This window comes from Gorilla gorilla, chromosome 7 (genome assembly GCF_029281585.2).
Source record: "Gorilla gorilla gorilla isolate KB3781 chromosome 7, NHGRI_mGorGor1-v2.1_pri, whole genome shotgun sequence".
In the NCBI taxonomy this organism is placed as follows: domain Eukaryota; kingdom Metazoa; phylum Chordata; class Mammalia; order Primates; family Hominidae; genus Gorilla; species Gorilla gorilla.
Window position 1 is genome coordinate 107,554,734 of NC_073231.2, and position 25,856 is coordinate 107,580,589.

At 41.9% G+C, this 25,856-nt stretch overlaps 1 protein-coding gene across 35 annotated transcripts in view; it reads right to left on the reverse strand.

Moving 5' to 3' along the window:
* Positions 1-25,856, reverse strand: part of NCALD (neurocalcin delta) — a 438,037-nt gene that overhangs the window by 33,341 nt on the left and 378,840 nt on the right. The gene's annotated exons all lie outside the window — the stretch shown is intronic.

The following is a 25,856-nucleotide window of genomic DNA, read 5'->3' on the forward strand; positions in this document are numbered from 1 at the left end:
GATACATAAGGAAAAAAAGCAGTATCACTTCAAATACTAACCCTTAGAGATAACAATTGCTAGCATGTTGATATGTGTTCTTCCAGACTTTTCGTATGTGTACTTAAATATGCTGTTAATATATGTTTCCATAACAAGAATGCACACCTTTTTGTTACCTATTTTTAAACTCAACATGGTGTGGAAAATAAAGGTAACTTTTACTAGGTGGGGAAATACCTGTAATTATTATTGGCCTTGGGGGAAAATGCCACTTTTATATTTAAAGCTACTCCCTTAAAGAATGATTTATTTTCCTGAGTATAGAAAGCACCATTTCTTCAAAACCAAACTGAAGTTATTTTCTCAATGTATAAAAAGTGCTTATCATTTATAGTGCTTTTGCACTAGAGACAAACTGCCTCAACATTTGGCTCTCAATTACCAGTGTGTTTCTGGTTCTGTGGATGCAGAATCAGATGTGGCCCCTTTTCCCTAAGGGCACCTAGCTGTGTGTGCAGGGGATGGTGGTAACAGTGAGGGGACAATATGACAGATATGCTACAGAATAGAGAGTGGATTTGGTGAGAGTACCTGGAAAAATGCCCAACCCAAAGGGGGCATGGGTGCTCTCAGGGAAGCTTTCTTGGAGGAGGTGATATACGAGATTAGTTCCTAATTCCCAAGGTATATGATTTAAGTGTGGTCAAGATAAACCCCATCTCAAAAAAAAGTTCTGCACTTGTATTTTGCATTTTTCGTCTATTGGAAAAAAAACCTGAAAGCAAAGCTTAGAAAAATTACAGAATACCTGAAAGACAGCATATCCCCATTTTAATGATTGCCAATCTTCTTTGCGATTTCACGCATTGTGGGGTTTGTTTCTGTCTCCCTCCTGCTACACAGTCAGACCCTTGAGGCAGAGTCTCCACTGGGGTTGCTTCATCTTCCTAGAGCCCACCACAAATGGCATTTGGTGAATGAATGAATGAAGGCATGACTGAGAAAAATGACTGATAGGAAGGTAACTACAAAGTGGAAACATGGAATAATTTTGGAAAAGGAGGCTCATTGCCAGAAGCAAGGGGGCTTGGTTTTCAGAACGCTATTTTACACACTGAAAACTATCTGGTGGTTAAGACTTGAGCTTAGGATCTCTTATATTGAATTTAGTGAGGCCTGTCTGGTGGCCTCACTAAAAATAAACTTCTATGGGGTGGTGTTTGTATCTCACGCTGCTCAAACTGCTTGCATAATACTCATGGTTCAGATAATGACCAGCAATCCTCATTCATTGCCAAGTTTATTGATTTTGTTTTCTGACTTCTGCACTGGAGGCAAAACCTGCCCTGCTCATATGCAGGTGTCCAAAGTGATGGGAGTATGGGGCACTTCACCTATGAGTATGGCCAACTGCTGTAGGAAGGAACTTACTTTTTGAGTTCCCCCCGCCTTTTTTTTTTTTTTTTTTTTTTTTTTAAGACTCTGTCACTCAGGCTGCAATGTGCTGGTGCAATCATGGTCCACTGCAGCCTCAAACTCTTGAGTTCAAGCAATCCTCCTGCCTCAGCCTCCCAAATAGCTGGTATTACAGGTGTGTACCACCATGCCTGGCTAAATTTTTTATTTTTTGTAGAGACGGGGGTCTCGCTTTGTTGCCTAACCTGGTCTCAGACTCCTGGGCTCATGCCATCTTCCAAATTGCTGGGATTGCAGGCATGAGCCACCACGCTCGGCCCAGAGTTCCCTCTTTAGGCAGAATCAAGCAAACACCATTTTATGCAAAAGTAAAATTCAACTGCAACTCAAATGGAGAACAAATGGAATTTATAAATTGAACAGTCTAATATCTTTCACTTCCCTCTGTGTCCTTTTTTTCCCCTGGAGATTAAAAAAACAGAGTTACAGAGGCTGGTTTGTATTAGAATTGTAAAGCTGTCATTTAGTTGCTAAGTTGGCAATTTGCCTGAGGCCAGAATTCAGAAACATCCGGTAATACATAATACCCGGCTTTCTAGAGCTCTGAGACATTTTATGGAATTTACAAGTAATTTCAAGTTTTCCTTTTGGGGAGTTCTTTAGAATATATCTCTTTGGTGTGGTTTTCAATCAAATCACCATTTTTACAGTTTGTGCAAATTGCTGCTTGCCTGGCCTTGGGGAAAAATGCCATTTTGATATTTAAATCTACTCTCTTAAAGAATGATTTATGTCTCCAATGTATAAAGCACTGTTTCTTCACAACCAAACTTAAGTGCCTTTCCCAGTGTTTAAAAAGTGCTTCAAATTTATTAGCTGCTTTTGCACTAGAAACAAATTGCCTCAACATTTTAGCTAAGTCTCCCACTGAGACTGATCTGTGTGCAGCTATTTTTTGGTAAACAGTAATTAAACCACATTTACAAATTCATCAGTACAGAAAGGCCATAACACAAACAAGTCAGAAAAGCATGGAATAAGTTATTGGGAAAACGAGTGTTCACAATTAAGCCTAGAATTCATCTACAAACACTTTACTAAGTATGAGGACTAAACTTGAGACACCGTCTGGACTTGGTTAGATGGTACAACACAAATCTTAGGGGACATTTGACAGAGTTTCATTCCTTAGGTGGTGAGGAGGAAGACAGAGGGAAGCCTGACAATACCTTTTTCTTTGGGAAGACAGGAATTTCTGCCTGTTTGAGTCGAAGGGATGGGGCAGGATAACATTAGGGAAATGCTACAGTAATTGGCAGTTAAGAGAAAAACAGTTTGGAGACAAAAGTTGCACCTTGGGTCAAATCGTTTTCATAACTCCAGTCAGTCATTAAAACATTTATTTTGTGCTAGTTGAACATAGGTATGACAGGCTGTCTTTTAATAATTTTTTCTCTATTAAGTTAATTGCAGTATTATTTCACCGTCGCCATTTACATTTACTTTTCAGGTATCAGAGACGTATTGCTTTAAGTAGCAAATTACCTAAATTATGAACACATATTTTCAAAACACAAAATTGAGTTCAAAATTACCAAGTGTATATATACAGTGCAGAAGATTAAAAAAACTGAATTAGCATATGTTTCTTTTCTAAAGTTCCTATGAAGAACTTACACTCTCCTATACTATCAATCCATTCTGTACATTTAAAATAACATTTGTTTTTATTTAAATAGTCAAAAATATAATGGCTTACACTTTTGTAAGACTAACCAATAAAAAAAGGACTCCAATTTTAAACCAATCCCTGAAACCAAAGCATCAAATATTTTAATATTAGTTCAATATTTCTACATAGCACAATAAGGTTTTCACAAACAGTAACTCAAAGTTTTGTCTTTATTTTTAATCACGGGAATGGCCTACAATTCAGATAAGCCCACAAATTCATACTATCTTATAAACAGCAGTAACATTAATATAAACAATGTTAATTCAGTTATCTTAGGGGCCTTACCATATCATTAACTTATTTACAGAACAAAAATGTTTCTATGAAAGCTAATATATCTTTTCATGTTTGTTTGTTGTTAAGTGTGCTACAACAGAAATAGAGGTAGAATCACATTTTTCTTAAGTAACACTCTATAAGCCAATTCTACATAATTAAGGCATTTTTGCAATCTAAAATAGTGATGCTAATACTGCTTCAGTAAACTAGATTTACTAATTTAAGAATCCTAAGAAATTATATATATGTGACTTTCAGACATCCATGTTAAACTACCAACTAATCAAGTTGTGGAACTGTTGTTCTCTGCTCACACTTACCATTCTTGAATGACCATAAAGTGGACAATGCTAAAATTTTTTCTAATCACAGTTTTTCTTATAAGTGACTATATGATATTTTACCATTTCTAAGAGGAAAAAATGAGACCTACTTGGCAGTCTGCATAGGCTGGTGGAAACTATGATCAGAGTGTAAAGACAAATCTTCAAGTGACTCAAAAAAGTTTGAAGATAACTCAGAATATAATCTGTTGGGAACTATGACACGTTGGCCTCCTGGATGTCCTGTTGGATGAACACTGGAAAAACACTAGAATAAAAATGCTTGGCTTCAAAGCCTGGCTCTATTGTTTACTAGCTGGTGGGTAATTCACTTAACATTTTGGTTCTCCTCAGTTTTCTCATCTGTAAAATGAGTTTAATGATATGAGTTCATCTCTTATTGATTCCATGTGAGAGTTAAATGAGACAGTCAAACATGTAAAGCTCTGGCATTCAGTCAGGGCCAGACGCTGCCATAAATGAAAATGATGCCTTATCCTAGATGATCTTTCATGTGACATCCTATTAAACTTTCACAACCTGTGATGGCAGGCAGGCTTTCTCTATCTCATAAGCAAATAAATGAAAACTCAGAGAGGCTAGGTGACTTATTCCAGGTGACACTGCTTGTGAATGAGAGAGCCTAACTGTGAGTGTGGGCTGCTGCTTGGTTGCCCAGTGGTTTTAGCCCTATGCTCTACTAGCCCCAAGGACAAAGCATTTATAGAGATTAAGACAACAATCCATAAAAAGTCAGAAAGAAGTAGTGAAGACGGAGGAGACAACCTCCTTTTGGAACTCATTTATTCCACAAACAGGCACTAAGTGTCTACTGGGGGTGAGGCACTCTTAGGCACTGCGGAATTCAGCAGGGAGCAAACAGGCAAAGCCCCTGTTGTCATGGTGATATGGACAGGAGGCAGGGAAATACTGGGTAGAAGAGGGTGGTTCCCTGGCAAAGGCCCCACCCTCAAGCCTGGAAACCATGACCCTAAATAAGAACAGTTATCCCTGTTTTCCCACCCAAATGTTACATTTTTGGCCTGCACTGCTCCCCATCCTGTGCCTATATAAACCCCAGATCTCAGCTGGCAGAGAGACAAGCGGCTGAACATCAAGGGAGAAGAAGCAACTGAGCATCACAGACTATGGATACACATGGCTTAACTTCAGACAGCATGACTTCAGAGAGGAGCCTGGCCAGAGACGGCGGGCTCTGAGGAAAGATCACCTTCTTCCTGCACCATCCCCTTTCCAGCTTCCCTTCTGGTGACAGCTGCTTCTACTGCTTAATAAAATCCTCCACATTTATCACCTTTCAAACCATTCATGTGACCTGATTCTTCCTGGACGCCAAACAAGAACCCGGGTACCAAGAGGGCAGGGTGTAAAAGGCTGTCACCCTGACTCTCCACTGAGCTGGTTAACACTTAGCCGTCCGCAGACAGCAACTGCTAAAAGAGCATTAATTGTAACACACCACTAGACACTGCTGTGGGGCTGGAGCCCAAAAAGGCTCACCTCGGCCCCACACCTTCTTGCCTGCATGCTCCCCATCTCACAAGGGGTTTGAGCATGGCGTCCAAGTAAGCAAGCCACACCCCTGTTGCAAGTCCCACAGAGGGGTCAAGGGAGCTCTCCCATCTCCATGGCACTTATAGTCTAGTGGCAATAGACACACAATACATAAAATAAGTAAGTGAAATGATAGATGAAGACCAGGTGATGTGGAACCTGGAGGTGACTTTAGGGACTTTCTGCTTTCACTCTGACTGAAGCTGAGCCAGTGTAGGGTTTTTATCAGAGATGTGATAGAGCTGATTTATATCCTAACAGGACCACTCTGGCTGCTGTGTTGAGAGTAAGCTAAAGAGGAAAAGGGCAGAGCCAGGAAGACCAGGTATGATGTCCATGCAATGATCCAGGCAAGAGGTGATGGTGGCAGGAACCAGGGTGGTATCAGCAGAAAAGGGGCACCTGGTTGTATTCTGGGTACTGCTTGAAGGTAGAGCCAACAGGCTTGGTTGATGGTTCATATGTAAGATGTGACAAAAGAGAACAGTGCAGCGTAGCTCCAAGGTTTGGGCCTAAGAAACTATAAGGATAAAGTTAACATTTATAGAAATGGGGAAAATGCAAGCGAAGCAGGGCTTTTGGATGAGGCATGAATATCATTATTTAGTTGTATACGTGTTAACCCTGAGATGCCTATTACACATCAGTTGGAGATGTCAAGCAGGCAGTTGAATATATAAGTCTATATGTAGAGGAAGAGGTTCAGTGAGGCAATATAAATTTGGTAGTCATCAGTATATAGATAGAGTTTACAGCCAAGGACTGAATGAGTGCACCAGGGATGTGAATGTGGATAGAAAAGCACCAAGGAAGTGAATGTGTATACTGTTTCTATGCAAACACCAGATGACAGCACCAAAGAAGTCAATGTAGATCAAGGACTGAGCCTTTGATCACGTGGCATTTAGACTCTGGGAGATGAGAAGGAGCCAGTAAAGGAGAATAAAAACGAATGACCGGCGAAGTAGGCAGACAAACACAAGGAAGCTAAAACCATGCCCTCTTCAGTGTTGTGTCCTTCATGCCCAGTTCAAGACTGGACATTGAAAGGTCTCAATATAATGAAACAAGTAAGAATTGGAGCTCTTGGTATTTTCTCTGAATCTTGTGCTCTCTTCAACCCCAACTTGCCTCATCTCAGTGAAGAACACCATCTTCCACCCAACTGCTCTCTCTAAAGCACTGAGGCTCATCCGAGATTTCTTCCATTTTTGTTCCATCAGCAAGCTGTTGGATCTGCATCCAAAATTTGTCTTAAATCCATTCACTTCTTGCCGTTTCCATTGTCAACATCTCAATACAAACTATTATCTCCTACCTGATCTTCTACAACTCTCCTCACTGAAATCTTACTTTTCACTCATCTTCCCACTCCCTACTCCTTGCCCCAATCTATTCTCTACTCAGCCTCCAAGAGTAATGAGTAACCTTTTATAAAATATTTTCATTTTTTAGAGACAGGGTCTCGCAGTGTCACCCAGGCTGGAGTGCAGTACCTATTCACAGGCAAGATTGTGGTGCGCTAGCATGCTACAACCTCAATTTCTGGATCAAGGAATTCTCCTGCCTCAGCCTCCTGTGTAGCTGCGACTACAGATGCACATTACCGTGCCCAGCATAAAAGTATCTTCTTAAAAACACTTATCAGACTATGTCAATCCTTTGCTTAAAGTTCTATGAAGTCTTCTCATGCACTTAGAATAAAGTTAGAATTCCCTCTTTGGCTCACAAGGCTCTGCGTGAGCTGGCCCTGGGCCATCTCTGACTTACCTCTCAGTTCTCTCTCTGCTCCAGGCACCTTGGCCTCCTGGATGTCCCATCTTTTACCTCTTAAGGGCCTTTGCTTTGGTCCTGCATTTCCTTATGTGACTGCGCACCCTTTTCTATTAGACACTGGCATCCTGTTATTCAGTAGTTTACACTGGGAAGGGGAACGTGAAATCTCTCAACTTATTTTGGGTCACACCCAGTCTCCTAGAGATCAAAAAATAAATCTGGAGTTGATATTGACTGCAGATGAAAAAGGTAAAATATATCCAAAGAGAAGACACCAAATCACCAACAACGAACTACTATCAGGAATCTAAAATAAGAACTTAAGTTTCCACTAAAAAAGAAAAATCAAGGAATGACAACTAAAAATGACGCCACAGCAAGAGGAAATGGTGGCTGGTGAACAGGCTTTCAGGATGAGCACGTTCCCTTCATTTTGTGTATTCGTGGAGGGAAAGATTTGCAGCCTTGCATTTCTGCGATTCCTCATAAGGTTCTGAAAGCTCCATGACTTAATTCCTCAGAGCCCAGAGTTAGATTTTCCAGGGAAAAGGACATAACTTATCCTGGACAGCCTGATTAACTTCAGAGGAAAAGCCTCAATGCAAACTGCACCGAAGTCTCCTAAAATGGAATTTGCAAGAATCGAGCAGTTAAAGACAAGCTTGGCTGCAACAAGGAACCCAGTAACCACAGGGATTCCTGAAAGAGACCAGTTTCATTAAAATGTTTGCCTAGGGCTGGGCGTAGCTCATGCCTGTAATCCCAGCACTTTGGGAGGCCAAGGTGGGCAGATCACGAGGTCAGGAGATCGAGACCATCCTGGCTAACACGGTGAAACCCCATTTCTACTAAAAATACAAAAAATTAGCCAGGCATAGTGGCACCTGCCTGTAGTCCCAGCTCCTTGGGAGTCTGAGGCAGGAGAATCACTTGAACCAGGGAGGTGGAATTTGCAGTGAGCCAAGATTGCACCACTGCACTCCAGTCTGGGCAACAGAGCGAGACTCCATCTCAAAACAAAACAAAACAAAACAAACAAACAAACAAAAAGCACGCAAAAAAAGTTTGCCTAATTTGGGGCATGTAATCTTGTCCACTAACAGTTACTTTGAATTTTCAACCAATGGAATGTCTAGATTGTGGAGACACAACTTAAAAAATGTTGTTAAAATATAAGGAAGAGAACTATCAAAGTTGTGGATGAAGAGGAGTATGTGTTCATTTACCATGACTTAGACATCAGATATTTTAGCTGCCTAAATTTTACTGGTGACTAAAATCCCACAAATTCATTTCTAGGTCAATTGTCTTTGATTTTCACTAAGGAAAAATAAGGAAGACTAAATAAAAACCTGAAGAGCACATTGCTTCAGAATTTTTCTTCAGTGGAACCAGTGGGAATTTGAAAGAAGACTATACGTACAAACTTCATATTTATATATAACAGGCAAATTAGGAAATAAAACAGAGTAGTACATCAGGGAAAAATTAAAATATAAAAGAGGGAGAATTAAAGAGTTATATAATAATCTCACTAACTTAGTCTTTATCTTGACCAAAGAATATTCTCTCCTCTCGCCTCTGCTAAGATGAGCCAGTGTAAGGAAATGAGACCTATGCCCTATTTGGATCACAAAATGGCTTTGCTGGAATTGCCTGAAATATGTTACAGAGCCATTGCCCCCAGTGAGGCCTCTTCCCAGTGAGGATGGGCATGTGAGCTCATATCTCCTGTGTGAAGGGTCATGGCCTGGGGTTCCCAGCCACACACCTTGTTCTCATACCCCCTGCAGAGACGTGACTGGGTTTGAGATGAGAACTGAAATGGTACAAAAAAATCTGGTGAGCAAGAGGCTCACTAGAAACAAATGTACTCTTCTTTTGCATTCCTTACAGCATGAGATAAAGCCCAGGAAATCATCTTGTCTTCTCCAGGTGAGCAGAGGTTATAGTCTCCAAAATATCAGAGACCTTGCTCTACTAGAGTGTGCATTTCAGGCTGAAAGGGGCCTGGCCTGGGGGTTTTTCCAAGTTTTATTTTTCATAAAGTGCAACCACATTATTGCCAATAAAACATACTTCTGATAAGAATCTGAGCAGAACCTCGTCTAACAGCAACCCTTTCCCCCTCCTCCAAATATGGAAATACCATATTTGGTAAAGAATAATACCAAATATTATTCTTTAACCTTCATTTTCACTTAAAAGAATATTGGCTGGGTCCGGTGGCTCATGCCTCTAATCTCAGCACTTTGGGAGGCCGAGGCAGGCAGATCACAAGGTCAGGAGTTCGAGACCAGCCTGGCCAACATGGTGAAACCCCGTCTCTACTAAAAATACAAAAATTAGCCAGGGGTGGTGGTGCAAGCCTGTAGTCCCAGCTACTCGGGAGGCTGAGGCAGGAGAATCACTTGAACCTGGGAGGTGGAGGTTGTGGTGATCCAAGATCGTGCCACTGCACTCCAGCCTAGGCAACAGAGCGAGACTCCATCTCAAAAAAAAAAAAAAAAAAAAAAAGAATATTGTGGAAATTCCTCCATGTTATACATATGGATGTAGCTCATTTACCCTTTCAAATTGCTAAATTTTCATTTATCGATGTATTCAACAAATAATCAATTGAGCACTGCCCTTGTGCTAAGCATCGAATTAGGTAACAGACACAATGGTTCATAATGTGAGGCTTACAGCCCTTTGCTATTCCATTATGTGGAATTTAGTTAACTAATTCCCCTTGATAGACATTTAGGTTGACTCCACTTTTCTTTTATTCACTTGGTCATGGTTCCCATATCTCTTAGGTAGAATTTATTGCAAAGAGGTTCTTCATGTCATTGGCAAGAACTTATTCTTGTACATCTATTGCCACTAGACTGTAAGCACCTGTTTTAATGGTGCTTACGGTGTAGTGGCAATAGACATACAATAAGCCAAATAAATAATTGAAATGGTAGATGAAGATGTGCCACGGAGAAGAGTAAAGAAGAGAAGGGAGTTGCAGAATACCAGCAGTCAATGAACGGGTGTCGGAGTTTTGAATCAGAAGCCAGGGAAGACCCCACTGAGAAAGCAACATTGGAAAAAGACCAGAGGAAGTGAGGCAGGGCACCATGGAGGTAAGTGTGAGAAGACTCTTTCAGGAGTGAAAACAGTGAACGAGAGGGCTCTAAACTGGAGGCGTGCCTAGCGTGATCCAGGATGTGGCTAGAGTGGAGGGTATGAGGGTATGAAGGAGATGACGTCAGCACCATCATGCGGGGCCAGGTGATGTGGGGCCTGGACATGACTGTAGGGACTTTCGGCTTTCACTCTGGACTGAGGCTGAGCCAGTGCAGGGTTTTTAGCAGATAGAGCTGATTTATATTGGCAAGAACTTATTCTTTCCAATGACATGAAGAACCTCTTTGCAGTAAGTTCTCCAGTAAGCCAGTTTCCTCTAAAGCCGTTATAACCCAACTACACATCTTGCAAGCTTACATACCCCCTAAGATGAGAATTAAATTGGAAATGGAGTTGGAATTCCACACCTCACTCCCTGCCCCTGATGGTCTGCCTGAGTTATAGTGACAGACATGTGAGTTTGGCATTTGCTATTCCAGAGCTTAGGAGGGCACACCCACCCTGCTCTTAAAAGAGTGCACTGTTGTAACCATGTAAATACCCTCTCTCCTGTTTCAACCTAAAGACATATTTTACCTCAACAGCACCCTACATCTTCTATTGCTTGAAATTCAACTCCTGATAGCATCTCCTTTCCCAGCTACTCCAAGTCCATCTAATGTCTAAGTCTGCCTCCACTCCCTCCCAGGTTGCCAGCAATTGGAGGGGTACTTACACTGCATGCTTAAAGGGCCCATGAGAAAGTGGACAGAGGCCTTACTAAATGGTCACATTCCAGGCCTACAGAAACTCCAAGGCTGTCCCAAAGAAACTGTGGGAGTGTCTGAAGTCAAAGGCTTCAGATGAAGTCCACATGTCTCTTCACCATCAGACCACCTGGCCATCAGACCATTGCAACAGAGCTGCCTGTTTTGGCTGCCTTGGGAGCCAGATGCTGGACCAGGGCAGGCTGCATCCAGGGAAGAGGAGGGTGCTCTGGGGCCTCAACAGCCCCTCAAGGCTGCCATAGGTTAAAACCTTACTCTGGGAAACTTCTGAGGAATTCCTTTTGCAATAAATGTCCGCTTAACTAGGGTACTAAATATTATCTTACTTAAAACTCATTATTACTACTTTGGGTTCTGATAAAACCATAAAACAAAACAGTCGGCCCTCATGGACTGGGGAGGCAAATAAATCCATCATGGTGATCCAGGGCTCATCACTTAACTTAGCAGAGGAGGTATAGGAGGAGCTCAAGTCCCCATTTTTAGATATCCTCTAGAGGCCACAAATTCATTCGGTAAATTGACTCAAGACCCTCCATAGACTCTAAGAATAGTTCATAATTTTTTTATTTATTTGGCACACATGTGTTTAACATCTACAGTTTCCTGGTTTAGAAAGAATCTTTTTGTAAAAATAGTATCCTACATAGGACAGAGAAATAACAGGAATCTGAGATTCTGGTTGCAATTCAGAGTATTTCTTTTTCTTTCTTTTTTTTTTTTTTTTGAGACAGGGTCTTGCTCTGTCTCCCAGACTGGAGTGCAGTGGCACGATCTCAGCTCACTGCAACCTCTGCCTCCCAGGTTCAAGCAATTCTTGTGGCTCAGCCTCTGGAGTAGCTGAGACTTCAGGCATACGCCACCACACCCGGCTAATTTTTGTATTTTCAGTAGAGACGGGTTTTTGGCATGTTGACCAGGTTGGTCTCAAACTCCTGGCCTCAAGTGATCTGCCTGCTCCAGCCTCTCAAAGTGCTGGGATTACAGCCATGAGCCACCATGCCCAGTCTGGAGCATTTTCAATAATATTTTATCCTCATGATTTCACTGTAGAATTGATGTGAGATATGCTATGTCTTGGTTTTTCTCCAAGGATAAGGGGTGTAGAGAAGCTAACTGCCATGATAAATTCATGCAACTCACGGTCCCAGGGGTGTAGAACCAGAACCATCCTCTTCACCCTCACCCCTTCCATGTCTCTGGCTGGATCACTTTCAGGGTTTCAGTGGCTGCTTCTGTTGGAAGGTACTATCCTGGCCAACATGGCTAAAAGTATTAATGTTTGTCTATCAAACTTATGAAAATATTAACGTTTATTCATCAAACATATGTGCAAGTGAGAATCCCATTAATTGGTGAACAAAAAGAGAATACGAAATAATTTCTTAACCTCTTGCATCTTTTGCTCCCCCCAGCAAGGTGTGTAGAAAGAGAATTGGACTTGGTAGCAGAACAACTCCACTGAAGTTCTAAATATGGTGCTGTGTTATGTGACCTTGGGCAAGTCCTTGAACATCTCTTGGTCTCATTTGCTCTGCAGTAAAATAGGCACAATAGCACCCTTTCCATAGGGCTGTTTTGGAGGACCAAGTGAGAAAGGGGGGGAAATTCATTTTTCCCAATGAATAGGGAAAAGGTCAGTATCATGGCCGGCATCTAGCAGGTGCTCGCTAAACATGGACTATTCATCTGAATGAGATAAAGGTTCAGTTTGGTTGGGTTGTTTACAATGATGAGCCCTCCAGAGTTGGGGACATTCTCCCCATTGTTTTACTTCCACAGAGAACTAGAAAGAACAAGAGCATGAAAGTGATACAAGCAAGAAAGAACGAGAGAACCACTGTTGGCTTCCAGCCCGACTCCCCTCCTCAGATTGCTAGCCAGGGGTGAAAGGCATCTGTGGATGTGCACCCAGAGGGGACTGCCAGACCCCCACTGAGGGTTTTCCTACATGGAAATCCTTATTCTAACCTGAAATTAAGCAAAGACCCATTAGAGAAGCAGTTGAAGGTAAGCAGAAGGCTGTTTTTTGTTTTGTTTTGTTTTGTGGTCTTTTTTCCTGGGGCTGAGGAGGCTGTGGCTCTGTATACAGATCCCACGAGCCCCGCTTGAGTGTCACTCATCAGTCACAGCAACCGTGTGATGCTTGGCTGTGTTGATGGCCTTCTCCAGGAGGAGCCCCAGGGCTCTCTTATGTTAGCAGTGCCCCAGGAGCAGGGAGGAGTTGCTTGGATCACTGCCTCTAGCTGGTCTTGTGACCTCTGCCTCTGCTCCATCAGATCTGTTCTTCACTCGGCAGCCATTCTCAGGACCTGAAATGCCCTCCTTTCCAACTCAACCTCTCCCATTTTCTAAACGTCCTCATTGCCCTAATTCCTACACACTCACCCTGCAGATCTCACTGAGCATGCCCTCCTTGGGGAGGCCTTCTCTGACCACCCGGAACATGACTTGCTCCAATCACATCTTGTGCTTAGGAAAAGCATTTACTACAACTGGAATTATTTGCACAGTTATATGCTTAAAATCTACATCTCCTGCCAGATGCTAAACTCCACTGTAGGGGGATTCTGTCTTGTTTCATATTGTATCCCTGGCACCTAACGCCATTCCTGACAGATGCTTAATAAGCATTTATTGTCATTGACAAATTGACAATTTGTTGTCATTGACGAGCATTTTATTTTGCTGTGGCACCAGCATCCCACCTTCAGGCTTTCTGCTCTTCTGGATAAATGCAGGCACCTCTTCCTTGTTGGACACAGCTCTAGTTGCAAGGGATATATTCCCTAAAGGACCCAGGCCATTCATTCAAGGAACTCCTGCTGCAGGAATCAATGCTTTGTGGTAAAAACCACACCACATTTCTTCAATTACCAGGCTAATAAATAAGGCAACAACAACAACAACAACAACCCACAGTGTTTTCTAACTCCATTCTGAATCTCAGCAAAGAAATCTGTGTCATTACCATGATGTTCCTTAAGCAGAATCTGCATTGATTAGATTATCTGCATTGTGAGTTTGCTCTGAATGGGTCCAAAGCAGCAAGAAAATACTAATTTTGGATAAAAGAGGACGTCGAACAACTGTTGCAGATTAGAAATTAGGAGGTGCCCCAAAAAGCCATTGAAGGAAGGGAAGAAGAACAAGAGGAAGGAAAACAAAAGGAAGGAAGCAAGGAAGGGAGAAAAGGTAGATGGGAGGATGGATGTTGGGGTGGAAAGCAGGATAAAATGATAGATTGAAGGGAAGATAGGAAGTAACAAAGACTGAGGAAAATATAAATCAGGTAATAAACAAAACCAATTAGTTATGTCTGTGATTACCAGCACAGGGAGCCGATCTATTAAACTGACAAGAGAGAAAAGAACATGGAAAGTTATAAGCAACCAGTCCTCTGGCTAACCTTGCCAGCTATATAGGAATCTGTATTAAAGGAAGCTTTGCTCCTACCGCTTTACCAAGCCTGTAGAAAAAGCAGCACCCAATAGCATCCTCAGGACAAAGATGGGTGTGTCCTGAGATGGTGGCAGGAAGGTGCTACCAAAAGACAAATGAACCATCCTCTTCTTATCCCCAGCCTCCCCTCTCAGGTCTGCAGGGCTTTTAAGGGCTCATTAAAGTTGTCATATAAAAATGCAGGATATCCAGTTAAATTTGAACTTCAGATAAACAATGAATACTTTTTTAAGTATGTCCCAAATGTTGATGGGCATACTTATACAAAAAATTTGTGGTTTATCTGAAGTTAAAATTTAACTGAACATCCCGCATTTTTATTTGCTAACTCTAGTAATCCACATCACTGAGTATATTATCCCCTCCTTCATATTCCTTTGTGTTCATGGCTGAAAGGAGGCCATGTGTTTATATTTCCACAGTCTAAGGATTCCATTTGCATCAGGATTATATTGATCTACGCTGTGGCCAGCGGAGGCTAATATTATGTCTGAGGTGAGGAGTGAGGCTCCTTCTTCTTCCTTCTGAGTCACCGTTGATTCTCACTTCCATCCAATCCTGTTCCAACATCAGGCCTCTTGTAATAAAAAGTTTGACTCAATTTTTTGATGCTTGACTGCTCACAGCTTTTGAGCATCACCCGTCCCTCTTCCCCCTTGTGCCCCACACATCTGGGCTAGCTGATAAGAAAAGGTGCTCCTTCCTTGACACTAGTGGGAAACTCAAACCAGGCAAGCCCCCGTTCCTATGCAGGAGCCCTCATTCTGTATGCACCCCCTAATGGCAATAAAAACCCCAAGCTGTCTCTTTTCCTCTTCTCTCAAGCCATCTTGGGACTAGTTTGGTAGGCTTGTCTTGCTCTGCTGAGAAGCTCCCATTATGTAAGTAGAAAACCTGTTCGTATCCCTTTAGTGTATGTATAGCATCATCAATCTTGATATCTGAACTAAATTTTGGATAGTGGTCCATTCTGTCTAAAGAGTGGTCACAACACCTCTCAAAGTCTTTCCCTAGTTTATTCATGTCTCAGCAACCACACTGCAGGGACAGGAAAGGAACAGAATTCCTATTTGTGTTCCTACTGCATGCCAATTACACTGCTAAAAAGTATATATATTCCCTATTTATACAGCAGGTGTGGAGATGCCCTAACTATACCTGCTGGTGTTTCCACATCATCCTGGAGGCTCAGAGTGTTGTCTTAAGGGCACAGAGTTAAACCTGGCCATGTCCAACAAAAACACCACTTCCCAGGCCCAGCCAATAGGATACCCCGTGGTGAGTGGAAATGGTAGCTATGGCTCAGAGTTCAGGGAGAAAAGAGACTCCAAAGAGGTAAGAACCTCTGGGGTTTTCAAGGCCCATCAGTCACTAAACAGACCAAACCAAGTGGGGTCTGGGCAGAATAAGAACAGACTCAGAGAAGCCCCACAGCAAATGGCCATCCAACTCTGGAAAGGTCTTAGTGCTGTTGAGGGCAACTTGTCACCCATTCCCAGGCTCTGGCTGGACAAGAATTATATTTTCAGAACAAATTGGATGCCACTGAGAAGTAACAAATACAGCATATTGACTGATTGAGTGAATCAATTCTTTCTTACCCAGGGGAAGAAATGATTCTCAGTTGTTTTATTGCTGTGTTTAAAATCAGCTTTTCACAAGAATGTAAGAGAGGTGAGAAAGAGGAATAAACTAATTTTTAAAAAACACAAAACAACATTCGTTTGTCATAAGAAAAAGAAATACAGCCACAAGGAAATCCTTGTCTCTCAAGAGTTCTTTTTTTTTTAGACAGGGTCTCACTCTGTCACCCAGGCTGGAGTGCAGTGGCGCCATCGTGGCTCACCAATGTCACCTCCTGAGTAGCTGGGACAACTGGCATGCACCACCACACCTGACTATAATTTTCTTCTACTTTGTGTAGAGACAGGGTCTATGTTGCCCATGCTGCTCTCAACTTCATTTCCTGTCACTGCTACCATTTCTTAATCCAAGCCTTCACTGTCTTCACTGTCTCCCATCTGAACTCAAAAATATTAACTGCTCAGCCTCTTTAAGGCTCCCCACGTGTTCAAGTCATGTCCTTTCTCAAAAATCTTCCACGGTTCCCTACTGATGACAGATTAAATGCCAAACCCCATAGCCTCGTACTCAGGGCCTCTCAAGGCCGCACCCCAACCTGATTGGAGTCACCAAACTCCTCACCCTACCTTGACCTTGACAAGTGTTTTTATTGCCTCTCCAGCCCTATAAAGGAAGCTCGGAGGAGAATAAATACAAAACTTTTTGTAAACATGGATGTGTTTCCCAAAAGTTAACATTAAAATTCCGACTCTCTCCTTCTCCTTGGAGTCTTCCTTGGTGTTTAGGTGGAGATGGTCACTTCCATTTGGTGTCCTTCCTCTCCCCAGGGAGCACTGAGTGCACCTATGGAGTTTTGCTGTGCTTCCCTCTGTAGCACTGAGAAAGGCGCTGGCATGTGGTAGATGCTCAAGAAACGATGGCTTCATTCTATTGCATCTATTTCGTATTGACTGTAGATGCTGTTACATTGCTTTTGTCATTTTTAAGAATTCCATGAACCAGAGGGCAGCTGAACTATTCATAAATATTGGTGTTAGGTGAATAGTAAGGTAGCTGGCAAGTATTCCTGTCAATCATTCAGTTGGTAATAACGAAAGATCATACCTTTCCAAAGCTACTGTCTGTGGTCATCTTTTCAGAGTCTTCTTTCTGTATCTGGGAAACTGAGACTTTCTTTATACAGGTCCAAAGTTTATCAGCAATGGTACTGGTATTGGTTTTCTCCTTACATTTTGTTTTTCCTAGGAAACTGAGAGTAGTCTCAAGGGACTTTTTTGGTGATAGTATACTCACTACAAAGGTGGCAAACAGTAAGGAAAAGTCACCCAGCCGGGCGCAGTGGCTCCTGCCTGTAATCCCAGCACTTTGGGAAGCCAAGGTGGGTGGATCACCTGAGGTCAAGAGTTCGAGATCAGCCTGCCCAACATGGCGAAACCCCATCTCCACTCAAAATACAAAAATTAGCTGGGCGTGGTGGCAGGTGCCTGTAATCCCAGTTACTCGGGAAGGTGAGGCAGGAGAATCGCTTGAACCTGGGAGGCAGAGGTTGCAGTGAGCCAAGATTGCACCACTGCACTCCAGCCTGAGTGACAAGAGCGAAACTCCATCTCAAAAAAACAAAAAAAAAAAAAAAAAAAGAAGAAGAAAAGAAAATGTCACCTAGAATACGGAACACCAAAAAACGCTATCTGGGGTTGGCTTGCTTACACAGGAGACATGATAAGGCACAATGGTTAAGGACAGGCTGTTGGCATCAGAGGACCCTGAATGCCAGTGCTGGCTTCAAGACCTCGTGGCTGTGTGACCCTGAGGAACTCATACTTCTCTGTGCATCAGTTTCCTCAACTGATGCATCGGGGTTTTTGTGTGGATCACGTGAGATAATGCAACAGTACTGGCAAAGTAAGCACTCAACAGTATCTTAATCACCTTCATCATCTTCATCATCATCATCATTCTTATCTCTCTGACTCTATGTCCTTCTATTTCAAGTCACCTCCCTCCACTTGAGCTTCACTTGTCTCTTTCCTCAAACTTGCCTCGCATTATCCCCCCATTTAGGGTACACGTGCTGTTCTCTGTGCCTCAAATGCCTCCCTACTCCCATATCCTCATGGCTTGAATGTCTCCATCCCCAATATTCTCATGGATCCAGGATCCTCTCATATCTTCACAGCTTGAATATCACCCCCTATGTCCTCATAGTTTGGATGCCTCCCCTCGTGTCCCTGTGGCTCCAATTCTCCCCACCATGTCCTCATGGCTCCTTACCTCCTCATTACCTCCTTCAGGTCTACCCCAGTCTCCCCTTCTCAGCAGTGTCCTCTCTTACCCCACAGTTAAAAAAATAATACCTGATCCTCCTTCTCTACATTTTGGGTTGCCTTAACACTTGCAATTCTAATATACTAACAGTTTTATTTAGTTTAGTGTCTATCTTCCCCTGTGTGATGGTTAATATTGAGTGTCAACTTGATTGGATTGAAGGATGCAAAGTGTCATCTCTGGGTGTGCCTGTAATGGTGTTACTAAAGATTAACATTTGAGTCAGTGGACTGGGAGAGGCAGACCCACCCTCAATCTGGGTGGGCACCATCTAATCAACTGCCAGCATGGCTAGAATAAAGCAGGCAGAAGTTGGAAGGACTAGGCTTGATGAGTCTTCCGGCTTCCATCTTTCTCCCCTGCTGGATGCTTACTGCCCTGGAACATCACACTCCAAGTTGTTCAGCTTTTGGACTCTTGGACTTACACCAGTGATTTGCCAGGGTCTCTCAGGCCTTCAGCCACAGACTGAAGGGTGCACTGTCGGCTTCCCTACTTTTGAGGTTTTAGGGCTTGGACTGGCTTCTCTGTTCCTCAGCTTGCAGATGGCCTACTGTGGGACTTCACCTTGTGATTGTGTGAGTCGATTCTCCTAATAAACTCCCCTTCATATATGCATCTATCCTATTCGTTCTGTCTCTCTAGAGACCCCTGACTAATACACCCTGCTAAAATGGAGGCTTCATGAGACCATTGATTTGGGTCTGTTTTGTTCACTGCTATAACCCCAGTGCCTAGAACAAGGCCTAGCAAGTAACAGTTGCTTAATAAAAATCTATTGCCTGAATGAAGAAATTATTAAAACCCAATTTTGTCTCAATTCTAATTTGACCCCTGTTCCCTCTATTCCTAATCTCACCATACAGATTATAAAAGATTTAAATTAGCAGAGGACACTGCTTTTAGAATCATGTACAGGGTCTCTTTTAAACACTCACTGTTACCACTAACATCTGCTGAACTAAAAGTGTGTGCAGGCACTAGACCAGCTGCCCAGTGCTACGGACTGAAATAAAGGCCAGTCCCTTCTTTCATGAGTCCATAGGACTTTCACATACACTATTTCAGCAGATCCTTGAAATATCATGAGAAAGGAAGAAGGAAGATTAATTATCCCAATATTAACAAAGTGGAGGGTGAAGAATTATGGGCTTACCCAAGGTTTTATATGTATAGCCAATAAGTACCCAAGGTGGAGGAGAACACAGATCTCTGTACTCCTTCCACTCTGCAGGGTATCTCATGGTAGAAAGCAGAGCAGAGGCTCAGAAAAGATGTGTGTATATTTGTGCGCTTAAGGAAAAGCTTTCCTGTTTAGCTATTTACTCTTTGGTTACTATTTCCATGTCTTGTTAAGAGAAAATGAAAATGGAAGCTTAATCTAAAGAGAGGAAAGATGAACATATATCCACAAAGTGGTTTAAAAAAACCCAAACAGACAGACAAAAAACCAACAAAGCCTCCCCACATCTCTATAAGACAGGTTCTGTGTGCCAGTAGGCAAACCACCTTCTATCTAAAGCTGTCTGTGTGTGCCTGGCTGGGTTTACTCACATACCATGCTGCACACCCCCATCCATCCCCCTTCCCAGCAGGAACCACCTAAGATTTTTCCTGCTCATTCTAAATGCTAATAAGATAATTTAACTTCTATTCAACTATCTTTATTTTTTCTAGTCTAATTACAGCAAATACTGTAAAAACAAACAACTCTGTAGAATCAGTGTAAAAAAATTGTATTCCCCAAATATTCTAAAGTTGTTCAAAATAGCTTGTAGTATTTTCCTGGACTATCACTACTCAGGCTAGGGACAGCTGAAGGAAGGTCAGATAGATCTTACTCCCTGCTAGCCAGGCCAGGCCAAGGAGAGGAGGCACCCAGAATTCTACATCCTGTATCCCTGTGTACACACACAGTAAACCACTTAAAAATACACATGCTGCTGAATCGCAAGATGTGCTAACTCCATTAAAAGAAATTGCAAAGAAAATTACATTCTGCTTTTTCCTGAATAATGTGACTTCTGGCCTTATCTATTTAATCTTGCAGCACAGACAAGCTTATTAGTACACATAGCTCAGTAGTTATGATGTCAGCAAACACAGCTCCATAGAGGTGATCTAAGAAGAGGAGACTTTACAGCTATGCGTTTATCATGTGTAGCTAGCAAACACCTTAAATTTATACAACTGACATACAGTATATCATCAGAAGCACAAATATAGTCATGTAATAAATGGCTGGGACTGAAAACCTAAGCCTTCCTCATTGAAGATACAGCTAAAGTTTCAAATATGCTTACTCCTGTAGTCAAATTCAGCTTTATGGATGGGATTGAAACAAAAATGATTACAGTGAAAGGAAAAAAAAAAGGAGGGGCTAGGTATGGTGGCTCATTTTCCCAGCATTTCGGGAGGCTGAGGCAGGAGGATCACTTGAGTCCAGAAGTTCGAGACCAGCCTAAGCAGCATAGGGAGACCTCATCTCCACAAAAAAAAAAAAAAAAAAAAAAAATTAACCAAGCATGGTGGCATGCATCTGTGGTCTCAGCTACTCAGGAAGCTGAGGTGTGAGAATCACTTTAGCCCAGGAGTTCAAGGCTGCAGCGAGCCATGATGGCACCACTGCACTCCAGCCTTGGCAATACAGCGAAAGCCTGTCTCAAAAAAAAAAAAAAAGAAAAGAAAAAAAAAAAGGGCCGGGCGCGGTGGCTCACACCTGTAATCCCAGCACTTTGGGAGGCTGAGGTGGGAGGATCACGAGGTCAGGAGTTTGAGGCCAGCCTGGCCAACATAGTGAAACTCTGTCTCTACTGAAAAAAAAAAAAAATTAGCCGGGCGTGGTGGTGGGCACCTGTAATCCCAGCTATGTGGGAGGCTGAGGCAGGAAAATCGCTTGAACCCCTAAAGTGGTGCACCACTGCACTCCAGCCTGGGTGACAGAGTGAGACTCTGTCTCAAAGAAAAAAAAAAAAGAAAGAAAGAAAAAGGAAATTCATCCACATAATTTTATTGAAGAAGAAAGCAATAAAGGAAGGATGCTATATGTAAGTATTCCATTTGAATAACTGTGAAGATAAATTTGCTAGTTTTCTCTTTCCCTTCATCATGAATTATGATGTGCAACAATGTATAAAATGATACAGAGCACTATGCTAATCCTGAGTCAATTGCTTATTTCTTTAAGAATAGCTTTTTCCATTATAAGAAAATTATGCAAATATAGAATTTGATTGTATTCATAGAGAAGTGATAATAAAAGAACATAGAAGCACAGTAAAATACTAGAATTAACACATCAGTGATCAAATCTGAGTTGAATCCATTTTTGTTTCGTAGCAAAAAATAAAAATTTATGTATATAGTTTGATAAACTGATCCTCATTAGATTACAAGGATTTTTTTTTTTTAAGTTTAGGTTCCAGGATACAGTACAGAACGTGCAGGTAGGTTTGTTACATACGTAAATGTGTGCCATGGTGGTCTGCTGTGCCTGTCAACCTATTGCCTAGGTATTAAGCCCTGCATGCATTAGCTATTTGTCCTGATGCTCTCCCTCCATCCAACCCCTGGACAGGCCCCAATATGTGTTGTTCCCCCTCCCCTGTGTCCCTGTGTTCTCATTGTTCAGCTCCCACCTATGAGTTAGAACATGTGGTGTTTGGTTTTCTATTCCTGTGTTAGTTTGCTGAGGATGATGGCTTCCAGCTCCATCCATGTCCCTGCAAAGGACATGATCTCATTCCTTTTCATGGCTTACAAGGATTTTAAATATATATTTAAATATGTATTAAAGAGTGTATTTTAAAATATTTAAATTTATTCTCAGTAGATCAAATAGCAGGATTGAAAAATTAGAATGAATATCATTCCTAGAATAAAGGCCATGAGCTATGCACTTTAGCACATGAGAGATGCTTGGAATAGTGTCTTTACTCAGGAAGATTCCATCTCCCTTTCAGTTATTTCACAAGAATTTCCTGAAAACTCAGTGTGTTCCTGGATATTACAGTAGGTCCAAAGCATGATATGGGATGGAATGGCAGGGGAGACTGGTCAGCTGGTAGAGCAGATAGAGGACTGCTTTATACAAAAGTTGTGATATCTATATTCAAATAGCATAATCTAGTTAAGGCAATAACACGTTACATATGAAACATTTAAGTCTACAACAAAGGTAGGAGTTCTTTTCACTATGAGATTGGGTTAAGGAGCAATTAGAATTGTTGGGTTTTGCCTTTAACCCAACCTATTAAGAAAGGTAAAGGTGGTTTTATGGGCACAGGGGGATGTTGACAGGTGAGTACAAAGGGAAAGTGATACTTTCCTCTTGAATTTTCCCTGCCTTTCATTCCCTGGACTCCCTCAAATAACACTGAGCTGTGAGTGACACTATCAATTCTGAGGCTGTTTTCATTATTCACAGATGCCAGAAGAAATAGGATGACAATAAACCAATCTCTTCATGAATTTATGACAGATATCAGAATCGAATTATAAAAATGTCCTGAGGATGAGGCACACAGCAAAGCTGTGACCAAGTTTTGTCTGAAATCTGCTCCTAATTGCTAAGGGAGCAAAGGACTGAGTAACCCCCAACACTTGAGTAACCACAGTAAGTGGGAAAGGATCCCTTCGGGCCAAGGCTCGGCTGGGAAATCACAGAGGTGGTTTGGACAGCGTGTGAACTCCTTTAAACCCAAGAGAAGTTAAGAAGGCACTGAGATGTAAACAGCCCAGAGCCTTGACTTGGAGAAGTGTCTTCCAAGGAGAATGCAATTTGTTGGTGGAACGAACCAAAGACAGATCGACAGATCAAGGCTCAGGCCCTGGGCCATCATGCTACCTCTGATCGCCCCTTTCTCCCTTCCTCAGCTCCTACCATCTTTGGCATTCAGGGTCCTCATGATCCTCCCCAAAGACTCCAGTCCAGCCCCCTCAGTCCCCTGGTGCTCATCTGCTGCAGGCAGGGAAGCACAGTCTACCTGTATCAACCTAGATGGGAATCCCAGCTCTGTCTTCCCAGCAGACTATCCCTGACCTCCACCTCTTCCCAAAGCAAATATATTTTTAGCTTCTTGAAACTAGAGCATTTTAAACATCTCCAATTTCAAACAGAACCAAATCCTTACATGTGCATAATTCAAAGTTCACTTGGGTGATTATCATAGTCAAAGAAACAGTTCCAAAGTAACTGAGAAGTCTCCATCTCTAGCAAGACACGTAGTGCTGGCAGATCTTAAAATGAGTTTTTATCTTTTATCTTCTTTCTATCAAGTTTTAAAAATCTTAGGATCTGAGTTTCAGGCTGTGCAGAGATCCAGTTTCACTTCTAGTTTATCTACCATATATCTTCATTGTCAAGATCAAGCTTAGTCAGGCAAACTACCTATGGAAATTTCTACTAAGCACGTGTCCCTGCCATGGGAGCAGGAAGCTATTACAATCGGCAGGCTGTTACAGCAGTGCTGCTTGGCCCTTTATACTTCTAGGCACACAGAGAAAATGACACTATGTATGCAGTACTCTGGTAAGTGGATGAGAATGCTGAAGGCTCCAGGAAGCTGGGTACTCCTGCTGCCTGGAAAGCCAAGGGATCAGTAACACCTCATTCACAGCTCACCTGGGATGAGAAATCCTGACTTAAATAACCAAAATAAAATTTAATAATTGTATGGTGAGGAAAGACTGCTGGTGCCTTTGTAGGAATCAAAGCAGTGGCTTTGAAGCATTAGTCTTTGGATCTTCATGTCATCATCAAGCATTTGTGGGGGGTAGGGTGGGGGGGACTATTCATTTCACTGAGAACGTCCTTGATAAAGCAGTAAAAATTAAAATTTTATGAACTCTCAAAAAACGTAGTAATTGCAGAAAAGAGAAAATCCAACAAACCTATTATGCATGCTCCACCATTGATTCAGAATAACTCAATTGCTTTTTCTTAGATAATAGAGCCACTTTACCATTTTAGCCTGTCATCTCTCATTGTTTAAAATACACATAAACCCAGACGGGTGATGTTCAGTGCCCAGCCATCACGCCCTGGTGAGCAGCAGTTTTCATTATGTGGAAACGGGCTTTGAAATGCAATGACTGAGATGTAGGGGGAGAAAATCTGTCCACAGAAGATTTTCTTTTCATTTCCCAGCTTCCCTCATACTGTGTCAGGTTTTCTTTGAAGACAAAATTAGATGTACTAGAGCCAAAGAATATTGCATGGTGGTCTTTCCAAGCATTGTGGAGTGACTCGAGTTAATTAGAAAATTTTATAGATAGGACTTGGTTAAGACAGTTCTTTTCTGGGAAAAGACTTAATTACAAAGTGATGTCACAATGCAGTGAGTGGGCCCTGCTTCCCTAAGTCTGTTCTGTCCTGCTATTTGGCATCACCACAATCACCTGCAATGTGATACGTCTCTAACTCCTCCAAGGGCCTCCTAGTGTGCCCAGTCCTAATGTTCACCCTCACTTCATTACTGGTCACCTGCCTAGCAATATGCTAAATGTTTTTTGCACATTATCTCATTTAATCTCCGTAACAACTGTAAGAGAGAGTATCACTCACCTCACTTCACAGATGAGGGCACTGAGGTTTAGGGAGATTAAATAATTTATCCAAGATCTGGCAGACAGTAAGTGGTGCAGTCAGATTTGAATACAGGCACACCAGACTCCAAGTCCCTGCTTCGATCATTACACACCACCGTATCTCATTTAAAGAAAGAGAGCTAGGAATGAACCCACATTTGTGTAATAGTGTACAGTTTTACAAAGCACTTTCATACCCAGTGTCTTACTTAATCCTCCACAATAATTCTATGCACTAGTTATCGTTATACCGCATGTTACAGATTAAAAAATATAGGCTTGGGGAGAGAAAGTCATTGAGCCAGAATTCAGGCCTCCAGTGAAAAGATGAAATTCGGAAATGCTAAAACATGCAATTAAGTTTCATAATGGTAAGGAATGAACATAGACATCAAGGTCCAAGATCTGGATTTGAGTTCCTGTTCTGTCACTTACTAGTTAGGTGACCCTGGGCAAGTCATTTAATCTGCTGTAAAATGGGCAGAATAATACCTTATAAGGTATGGACCAAATGAGGTACTGCATGTACAAGTGTTGCAGAAATTATCCAGTGTAATACAAATACTAATAGCAATAGCAACAACAATGGTTATGATACATATATATATATGTTAGTGCCATAATTTCATGTTCACTTCAGCCTCTTCAGGATGGAAACACAAGAACACATTCAAGGCAGAGCTTCATAGCTGCTCATATTGATTCAGATTCCTGTGTTGAGATTTGAAATTCAGGTCTTCAAATGTGAAGCAAAGTATTTTCCTTCAATGTTTGCAAAATGAGCTTCCTTGTTTTTTCATCAACCAAAACCAGTACCCCAAATGATCATCACCATGCATCTCTGAAACGTAAATTTTATATTTATTAATTATAATTATATAATAATATATTACATTTATGTCTTTAACTGGATAAATGTAAATT